Source organism: Balaenoptera borealis, assembly GCF_965194805.1.
Source record: "Balaenoptera borealis genome assembly, chromosome: 19".
NCBI lineage: Eukaryota > Metazoa > Chordata > Mammalia > Artiodactyla > Balaenopteridae > Balaenoptera > Balaenoptera borealis.
Genome location: NC_138878.1, coordinates 3356058 through 3362491, shown reverse-complemented (window position 1 = coordinate 3362491; position 6434 = coordinate 3356058).

Sequence of the window (6434 nt, the reverse complement as noted above, 5' to 3'; positions counted from 1 at the left end):
TCTGTCCTCATTAAGCACTAACTCCCCCTTCTCCCTCCCCCGGCTCTGGGAACCTCTATTCCACTTTCTGTGTCTATGAATTTGACTATCTAGGTGCCTCATATAAGTGGAATAAAAATACTTGGCCTTCTGTGTCTGTCTTCTTTCACTTAGCACAGTGTTTTCAAGGTTCCCTGAAGTTGTAGCAGGTGTCAGCACTTCATTCCTTTTGAAGGCTGAATAATACCGCATCGTATGTGCGTCCCGCATTTTGTTTATCCATTCATCTGTCGATGCACATTTGCTCAGGTGTTTTTGAGCAAATTCCAGACATCATCTTGTTTTGTCCACAGATGTGTCGAAGTTCTCTTAAAGATGAGGACTTTTTTAAAAAAAGCATCATAGCCATAGCATGATCCCATGCAGACAACTTAACAGTAATTCCCTTGTATTGTCCAGTATCTAAGCAGGGTCCACATTGCTCTGATTTTCTCGTGAACGTCTTCCTGAAGTTGGTTTGCTTGAATTAGGATCCAAGAAAGGCTGCTGTAAGTCTCCTTTAATTCTTTTTTCTCTCTCTGGCCATTTGTTTGTTGAAGAAACTGGGTCGTTGTGCTGGAGAATGTCTCACATGCTGACGTGGATGGTGGGCCTCTGTGTGTCCCTCTTTCCCCCAGGCTGGACCCGACTCGAGTTCAGTTTTTGGCAGGAAGGGCTCAGAGGGCGCCATGTCCTTCCTGTGACATTGCCTCGGGCGGGAGCATGGCAGTCACCGCCATCACTTTATGTTTTGCTTGTTTTTTCTCCTTTACATTTATTGTTACTCTTTACTTTGAAACTTCTTTGAACTTACAGAAACATAAGAGTATTTCAAAGCATTCCTGTGCACCCTTCACCCAGAGACCCCATTCAGGTTTCCCAACAGATGGGACCCGTGGCTCCAGCCTCTTGCTCTTGGGGTGGGACCCTGTCCAGGATCACACGATGGCCTGTCGCCAATCTGGATCAGTTCTTGGGTCTTTCCTTGGCATTCGCAGCCTCGACATGTTTGAATATTCCAAACTAGTCTTTTGTCAAATGCCTCTCAATTTGGGTTTGTCTGATGTTTCCTCACGGCAAGTTACGCATTTTGGCTGGAAGATCACAGAAATAATGCTGAGTTCTTCTAAGGGAATCCTGTGTTTGGGGGGGGTTGGTTCATGATGGAGGTCTGTCCACGTTTATCCACTGATATCAATGTGCATTCGTGGATTCCTATTTTATTCAAAGCCAGACCCTGTTACTATCATTATTTACTTTCATCTTCAACTACCCCTGCATTTCTGGAAGTCGCTTTTGTCACTGAACCATCTATGACAGAGCTTGTCCCACAGCAGGGCCTACAGACCCCTCCTCTCTGAATGTGGCTCAGTTGTCCCATGATGTGACAGTTCTATTCATGGTCCCTTAATCTGCCTCTACTTTCCCCCAACAGCAGCGCAGTGAGTATCCTTGTGCAGGGACCTTGGTCCCTGTGGGAGGCATTCTATTTTAGAAAGCTCGAATCGCTAGAAATTTCTTCTTCCTTTTGAACCAAATCCACCTCACTGCAGCTTCCACCTACCCAGTCCTGCTGGCGGGAGCCATGAGCTCTAAAGCTTGTCCACCCAGCGGGTCACAGAAGCGGTGAAGAAGCTCTCGGGTCCCGCACAGCCTCCCGTCTCCAGATACCAGCCGCGGCCCTTCCAGCTCCCCCGCTGCCCCGGCCCCCGACCCCGCGCCAGCCCCGCTCTCATCACAGCCTGGTCTGCGGGTGCGAGGCCCGCAGTGAACACGGCCCCCCCCATGGCCTGAGCACAGGAGCCAGCAGGCCTCTCACCTACTTTCTTTTGGACCCCAGGTCTGACTACCAGTTGCTGCCCCTTGCATTTGGCAGTCACGACCTACTGCTGACCCAGTTGGACTTCGGTCCGCCGAGTCTGCAGGGCCTGTGAGAGCTGACGCAGCTTTTTTATTTGCATCATCAACTGAACTCTCCCCGCAGCCCTGGAAATAGGCGTGACCATCCACGTTTACAAATGATGAGGTTACCCGCCCCACGCAGAGGGCCCGCTCAGATTAGGGTAGTGCAGGGGCCCTCTGTGTGGCTGTGAGCAGAACCTCAAGGGAGAGTTGGGGGCCCCAGGCTGGTAGCAGAGGAGCTGTCCCCACCCCAGTCCAGAGCGGGCGAGGGAAGGAAGAAGTTTCTGGAACCAGAAGGAGAGAGTCGTGTGGCTCCCGTCTCCCTGAGAGGAGCAGGGGTCTCTGATGAAGGGCCACAGCCAGTGGTGGGCAGGGGGGCGGGAGGGTGGCCAGCGGGGAGATGCCCGACAGTGCCCTCCTCCCTCCCTCCAGTCTCGCACGGGGCTCCCCATTAGCCAGCACCCCCCCCCATCCCCCCCCGAGCCAGTGGAGCCACATAGGCCAGCCTTGCCCGGGCAGGGAGGACAGGATGGGGGGCAGGTGGAAGATTCTGGCGCAGAGGTTTAGTGAAGGGCCTGAGGTCTGAGAAGGAACTGCGGGGGGGGTTGGCTAACACATGGGTTCTAGACCAGGGGTCTCAGCTCACCCCCCCTCCTTCCCCCTCCCCCAACCACGTGCTCTCTTTAAATCATGGACGCCCCCAGCTCTGTGCCTGGCAGGCTGAGACCCTGTCACGCCAGCCCGTGAGTCGGGTCGGTGAGTGAGTGACACCCTCTGTGCTCAGCCCGCAGAGCAAGTGCCCAGGGAAGCTGGTGCAAAGCCCGTGGTCCTGGGCCGAGCCAGGGCACTGCAGGACGGACGGTCCTGCAGACCCGCCTGTGCAGTGTCTCCGGCCCACGGCGCTGGTCTCTGCTCCTCCTCAGCACATGGCCTGTCTGGAAAAAGCTGTCTCTTCTGATGGATGTTGTTTTCCTACAGAGCAGGTGGCGGGGCCGCTCCGCTCAATTTATTTTCCTACTTGATCTGCTTTACTGGTTGAAATGGAAACAGTGTCAGGCTGAGTATCAGTTAGAATTAAGTTTGAGTGCAAAAAAGGACGGAGGGAAAGTGAGAGGAGTGGAGGGAGGGAAGGGAAAGAGGGAAGAAGGGAGAGAAGGAAAGGGAGAGTGAAGGAAGAATAGGGAAAGAAATGAGAGAGAAAAACAGGTCTTTCACCAGACAGATCATTTCCCTTCCTCATATTAAAAAAGAAAACTCCAGAGGTAGCAGCTCCAGGCTGGTGTGGCTACTATATGGTCATCAGTACCTCAAGCTTCTCCTATTGTGCTGTTCTGTCATTCCTAGCACAGTGCCTCATGGTCTAAGATGGCTGCTCGAGCTCCAGCCATCATGTCTGCATTCTAGCCAGCAAGAAGGAGAAAGGAGGAGACAGAGCCAGTCCTTTTGTTTTGAGTAGAATGCATAGAAGGGACATAACACTTCGCCTTACAGTTCATTTGTTTGAAAAGTAGCTTCTCTTTCTGAGAGAATCCTCTGCAAGGATGCATGCCAGCTCTTAATGTTGGGCGCCTCTGGGGACTGGGATGGGGTGGTGCCCTGATTCTCGCCTGATGGTAGTCTCCCACGATTACCAGGAGATGCATCCGAGAGATGCAGCCAGAGTCCAAGCCAGTGGGGAGTGAGGAGCTGTATGTATGAGGTGAAGAGGATGGAGGTGTTGACCTCAAGGGGCAGCCCTGTGGGGAAACCTAAGCCTTGCAGAGGCCGTCCTGTCAGGGAGGAGTTAGGAATTAGACTGGTGTGGGACCCTGGGGGGAAGGTCCGGGGAGGCAGATTTCAACTCAGTGTTATAAAGCACTTTCACATTGAAAGCTCTGAAAGAGGCAACACGATGGCTTTTCTCTGGGCGTTTGGGGTGTGGGGGGACAACCTCCCACACCTCTAAGTGCACTTCCAAGAATAGAGATCGGAGACTCTTCTGGTCCACGAAGGAGTTCCTGAAAACTGGCAAGGTGTAGGGGAGTGAAGCCTGGGATCCCGCACGTGGTGGTCATTAACCTTTGTTGCGCGTGATCGGTCTGTGCCAGGTGCCGTCGCAAGAGTTCCCTGGGCTTGCCCAGTCCTTCAAGCTTCTGCACCCGCAGCCCAGCAAGCAGAGGCTGGCGGCCGTCTGTCACCTGCCCAGTGTCCACAGCCTGCAGGGACAGAGGCTTGACCTGGACAGCACGTCCGCCTGGTGGACCAGACCGGAGCAGAGATACGCAGGCCAAGAGTCAGGCGTGGTTTCCACCCCTACACAGACTGGGCGGCCCCACGAGGGTGTCGCGTAGCTGAAGGAAGACGGGTTTCCACGGCAGAGGGAGGGACTTGGCCCGCATCTGGGGAAGAGAGAGTCCCAGAGGCCCGGCCCCTCCAGGGGGTGCCCAGGGCGGTGGGTATCAGCTCTGCCCCACAATGTTCCGGGCCCACTGGCCGCGGATGCCCATCCACCGCAGGATGGAGGACCCAGACCTCTTAGCTGGGGCTGCGGAGCGTCTGCTTCACGCAGCCCCTGCTGTCTGGCCCTGCGCCTGCTGAGACACTGCCTGTTTATGACCCGGCTTCCTGTGCAGATCCATCTAGAGGGAGAGACTGCACAGGTAACGCTGACAGGCGTCTCCTGGTCCCCCGACACGCGGAATCTTCAGTAATGATCAATGCAGCAGTCTTCTGGGTTCCCAAGCTCGGCTAGCGAGCTGGGGTCTGCACTTGTTCTGCGTCTTTGAGACTGGCAGACCCCGGAGGAGCAGAATTAAGGGGACGAGGGGACGAAGGCCACCCCAGGAGGCCTCCTGGGGAGGGCTACCTGGTCTCCCCAGCCACCCTGAGGTCCACATTCCAGATCCTCTCCGCAGTGGCAGATGCTGCTTGTTGGGGTGTCAGGATGGGGTTTGGGATTCTGGGGGTGGAAACTCCTTGCTCGCATCCCCCCAGCCCTTCTGGAAGGTAGGACGTCCTTTATGAATAACGAACAGAAAGCAAGTGCTCAGCTAGGAGAGTCATGGCAGGCCGAGGCCCTCTGTCTCGGGGGCCTGGCAGACAGCCCCGCCAGACACTAAAGCAGCCTGAGCTCCTGCAGGCGTGCAGGTGCTGACGCCCGCTGCCTGGGGAAGAAGGAGGGCAGTTCTCAAAGGAAACCCGTTGGCAGCTCCGGCCTTCTGGGCCTTCCCTCTGAGTCCCCTTGTGCTGTGTGTTGGAGAATGTTGGTTCTGAAGCCAGAAGGGGGTCTTGGAGCTCCTAATTCAACCCCTCACTGGACAATAAGCCCGGTGCTTGCTCCTTCCTCTGGTGGGTGCTGGTAGATTTAGCAGCCAACTGGCCTGGGGGAGAGCCCTGATTCCTTAGTGCCGGCCCATTACCGTGGAAGCGCTCCCACCAAGGCTGATCTCAAGCTGCCAACGTGGCCTCACCAAACGTGGAGTTGGAAAGGGGTGCCCCCCCCGTGGGTCTGGAACCCTGATGGACTGGGCTGAAGGTCACTTGTCCTCTCACTGCACACACAGAGGGGCGGAAATTAACCCCTACTCCAGGGAAGCCATAAGCAAAAGAATCCTTTGGGAAGTTTCAAAGGTATCCCTTGAAGCCAACAACCGTGCCTCGCCTGAGGACGCACGGCATACAGGAGAGCACAGTCAAGGCAGCGCATGGCCGTGGGTGAGCCACGGAGGAATGGGACAGCTCAGGGTCACTCGTGGCCCCCAGGGACCTGCTGTGCTCTGGGAACCTGGTTGCATCATTGCAACCTTGTTGACTGTAGTTTTGAGTCTTTTCATGTTTTCCAGCGAGCAGTGCAAGAATTGAATGTAAGAAGTGAGTTGCAAAGGGTAGAGAGCCACTGCTCTGCGGATTGAGGGCTTTGAAGCCACTACAAAATGGCACTTTGCTGTCAAAACCCGGGCTTTAGAAACATCAGCGGGCGGAGTGGTCTGGAAAGAGCTAACGATGTGAGCTCAGTCCTGTGGCTGGGGGCCGGGGGGTGCGGGGGTGGGGTGACAGCAGTCCTGCTGCGGAGGGTTTGGAAGGCACGGTCACTGAGCGTCAGCTGGCTCTTTGGTCACGCGGGGATCATAACCCCCACCTCGGAATTGTTGGCAGAATCAAATGGAATCAAATGCCGGTGAAATGCTCAGCATTAAAGTTGATTTAAAAGGTCACTGTTAAAAGCAGGCTGAAAGGCCGCTTGCTTACGGTAACAGTAGGAGACTTACACCGTAAAAGTCATTCGCAGAAATAGGTTCCTGGCTTTATGAGATCAGTTGAGTTTCTATCCAGACCTCAGAATAAAATAGTGACAAAGTCAAAAATGATTCTGTGTTCGACTTTGGAGTCCAGGCTACTTTGAGAAGTGGGAGTGAATGCTGTTCTGAGAATTCGTCATGAAGTAAAATGTTGAATAAGGGAATTTAAAAATTTTTTATCTTTTGGAGAAGGAGGCAAATTATAAAAAAGGTTGATGACCTTAGGCTTCCAGGGGC